This window comes from Mus pahari, chromosome 8 (genome assembly GCF_900095145.1).
Source record: "Mus pahari chromosome 8, PAHARI_EIJ_v1.1, whole genome shotgun sequence".
NCBI classification, from domain to species: Eukaryota; Metazoa; Chordata; class Mammalia; order Rodentia; family Muridae; genus Mus; species Mus pahari.
Window position 1 is genome coordinate 98430886 of NC_034597.1, and position 4613 is coordinate 98435498.

Here is a 4613-nt window from a genome sequence, read left to right on the forward strand (position 1 = left end):
GAAGAAGAAGAAGAAGAAGAAGAAGAAGAAGAACAACAACAACAACAACAACAACAACAGCAGCAACAACAACAGCAGCAGCAACAACAACAGCAATAACAACAACAACCTTAACATCAAAAATATTTTATGCTGTAAATTACTAAACTGGGATACATCTGCCTTATAAGTGACAGTCTAATTACAATGAAAAATGAGATATAGAATAAAATTTGTAAATGCACATCCTTGCAAATGCATATAGATTAAAATATTCTACATTACTTGTACAAATTATCATTAAAATCAATAAAAAGAAAAATGAATTTAAAAGACATGCAAAATAAACAGAGCTCAGTTTTTTATTGGATATTTTATTTATTTACTTTTCAAATATTATCCCCATTCCCAGTTTCCCCTCTAAAAACTCCCATCCCAACCTCCCTGACAAGTGATTTATATCTCTGTGTCCATACATGCATGTATGCATGTGTACTCATGTGTTTCAAGTAAGTATAATAAAATACTTTCTATTATTATGACAGGTAGGCATATTAAGTGATATTTTGCTACAGATCTCATTGACTTCAAATCTGGTGGGTATCTTAAATTATAGACTCTTATTCCTTGTAAGTGGGAATCTAAAATAGACCAGAAACATTTGGAAGCTGTTGTTTTGAAAACAAAGTGTAGGTTTAATGTGTAATGTAATAATTATGTTCCTTAGAAAGTACCCAAATGAAAGTTTATATTTACCAGGGAATCTGTGCACAGATGTTGATAATAGCTTTAATTGTAATTAAAACCACCAAGATTTTCTTTAGTAATGGAATGAATAACGAACCATGTCTCACCCAGATAATAGGATATTGTTCAATGATATAAGGAGGCTGTCAAGCTTGAGAGACCACAGAACGAACATCATTGAATACCAATAAGTGAAGGAAGTCAATCCTGAAAGAACTCATATAGTATGGCTCCAGCTGTATGTTGCTATAGAAAAGAGAAAACTACTCATTGTAAAAGGTCAAACTTTCCCAGTGAATGATCCATAGCATCACTCATAGGATTTTTAAGGAAGAAAAACAATAGTGCAAATGTCCATATTTGTGAAAACACTTATCAAAATCCAGGAAAAATATACAACAGGATTCTGATGTAAACTATGGATTTCAGTTGAAAGCAGTTGTGACACAGTAATTGTTTACTACAAATATTCGTTTTCCTGTCTATGATTGTGGGAAAGGTTGTATTTGTATGAGAGAAAGGTTTATATACACTATTTTATTAGTTTGATACAAAGCCCCAAACTTCTTTCAAAATAACACCTACTTAGACTGGAAACAATTGTTTTGTCAAACATTTTTTCTAGGCTTTAAATGGTACAGTTACTGAGATATTGGTATTTGTGTGTGCCTGTATGTATGCTTGCTATTGGGGATGGGGGCTGGGTAAAGGAAGGGAAGCTTGTGCATCTTGATGCCTGAAATCAACAAACATGTTCCTCAGTGCCTCCACAGTTTTACTTCCTGGGTGGATTCTTGCTGAACTTGAATGAACTTGAAGCTCATTGATTTGGCCAGTGAGTTCCCTGGATGTGCACTCTCTGTACAATGTCATTCCTGTTTTTTGTTGTTGTTGTTGTTGTTGTTGTTGTTTTTGTTGTTTGTTATTCGTTTTTTTGCTAGCAGAGAGCCAAACTCAGATTGTCATGCTTGCATTGAGGCAGTGTACACAGAGTCATGCCCTTGACCATGGCCTCTATTCTAACTTAAAATACTACAGAGACAGAACCTAAGGCTTGGTAAAATGAAATATGATACGATAATCTGCAAGTGTAATACAATATAGTTGAATGGTTACTCTTCACATCCATTGACTTAACATTCTAACTCTAAGTAATATGCAATTGAGTGCATAGTGATTGCTTTGGTATTATTTCACTGTTAGAAAATTTTATACCTAAAATAGGTTTTTTTAAAAAAACACATATTTATGAATAACAAACAGAACTGGCAGAAGACACTGTACAATTATTTCCTGTCTATCACAAGGACAAAATTTTCATCCAATTACATTTTTAATAATTTTAATTTTTTTCTAAAATGAAATAATACATAATTTTGAATGATGTAGAACCATATAATCCATTGTTAATGTTATTCCAATATCTCATTTTTCTTTCCATAAAAGCTTAAAAGTCTCCATGTTTACTTGAACACAGTAGCAATATATACCCATTGAATTACTGTGATTCCTATTGTCTATTAAATAGTCTGATAAATACCACAGGAGATTTGCAACGACTACTGCTCTAAGAATTAAAGGAGAGATTGGGTACACACTTTGGTCTTCCTTCTTCTTGAGTTTCATGTGTTTTCAAATTGTATCTTGGGAATTCTAAGTTTCTGGGCTAATATCCGCTTATCAGTGAGTGCATATCTAGTGACTTCTTTTGTTACTGGGTTACCTCACTCAGGATGATATCCTCCAGATTCATCCACTTGCCTAATAATTTCATAAATTCATTGTTTTTAATAGCTGAGTAGTACTATATTGTGTAAATGTACTACATTTTCTGTATCCATTCCTCTGTTGAGGGACATCTGGGTTCTTTCCAGTTGCTGGTTATTATAAATAAGGCTGCTATGAACATAGTGGAGCATGTGTCCATATTACAAGTTGGAACATCTTCTGGGTATATGCCTAGGAGAGGTATTTCTGGATCTTCCAGTAGTACAATGTGTATTTTCTGAAGAACTGCAAAGTGTGGATACTTAGTTCCTTCTTATATTGGGGATCAAAATACCCATGGAAGGAGTTACAGAGATGAAGTTTGGAGCTGAGACAGAAGGAAGGACCATCCGGAGACTGGGGATCCATCCCATAAACAACCACCAAACCCAAACACTATTGCATATGCCAGCAAGGTTTTGCTGACAGGACCCTGATATAGCTGTCTCTTGTGAGGCTGTGCCAGTGCCTGGCAAACACAGAAGTGTATACTCACAGTCATCTATTGGATGAAACACAGGGCCCCGAATGAAGGACCTAGAGAAATTACCCAAGGATCTGAAGGGGTCTGCAACCCTATAGGAGAAACAACAATATGAACTAACCAGTACCCCCCAGGGCTTGTGTCTCTAGTTGCATATGTAGCACAAGATGGCCTAGTAGGTCATCAATGGGATGAGAGGCCCTTGGTCTTGTGAAGATCATATGCCTCAGTACAGGGGAATGCCAGGGCCAGGAAGCAGGAGTGGGTGGGTTGGGGAGCAGACCAGGGGGGGAGGGTATAGCAGACTTTCGGGATAGCATTTGAAATGTAAAGGAAGAACATATCTAATGGAAAAAATATAAAAAGAATGGGTCAAGGCTGACAGGAGAGAGTGGGATTGATTGGAATGAGCAGAGATCTTAAAATTCAATTCCCAACAACCACATGAAGCCTCACAACCATACAGCTGCAGTGTATCCATATACATAAAACAAATGAATAAATCTTTAAAAAAAAAATGGGTGAAACACAGCAGCAAATGTGGCATGTATTCTGCAGGTGTTGCTATTTATAGCTATATTTCCAAGGCAGTAGTTATCAACTTGTGGGTTGCAACCTCTGTGAGTCACATATCAGATATACTAAATATTAGATATTTACACTATGATTCATAAAAGTAGCCAAATTACAGAGAGAGTTTTGTAACAAAAATAATTTTATTGTTGGCAAGGTCATAACAACATGATTGATTGTATTAAAGGGTTACAGCATTAAGAAGGTTGAAAACCATGGGTCTCAGATATCTCATTTACTCCCTTACTGTTAAAAAGTAGTTATTCTTTCTGCTGGCCTGTAGGGCTTTAGTCCTTTTCCCCTGCACAATACCACACCATGTTTCACACACACACACATACACACACACACACACACACACACACACACACACACACACCTGGTGTCCACTTTCCCTCCCAGGTCCCTCCCTCCCCTCTTGTTATTTTTTTTTTTTCCTACCCAAGAAGAACTGAGGCATCTTCAGTTGGGCCCTTCATCTTGCTGACCTTTTCGAGTTCTGTAGAGTGTATCTTGTTTATTTTGTACTTTTTCTTTTTTTCTTTTCTCTTTCTTTCTTTCTTTCTTTCTTTCTTTCTTTCTTTCTTTCTTTCTTTCTTTCTTTCTTTCTTTCTTTTTCTTTTTTTGCTAATATCCACTTATTATTAGTAAGTAGATTCCCAGGATCTCTCAGACACTGGAACACCAATCAGGCAGCATATACCAGCTGATATGAAGCCCCCAACACAAGTACAGCAGAAGACTGCCAGGTCTCGGTTTAGTCAGAGAAGATGCACCTAACCCTTCAGAAACTGGAGGCCACAGGGGAATTAGAGGTCAGGTGGGGTGAGGGTTGGGGGGTGGGAACATCCTCGTGGAGACAGGGGGCATGGAGGAGGTGTGGGATGTGGAACAGTTGGACAGTGGACCTGGAGGGGAATAAAATCTGGAATTTGAAAGAAAGAATGAATGAACGAAAGAAAGAAAGAAAGAAAGAAAGAAAGAAAGAAGGAAGGAGAGAGAGAGAGAGAGAGAGAGAGAGAGAGAGAGAGAGAGAGAGAGAGGCAGGCAGAGGCAGGTGGAT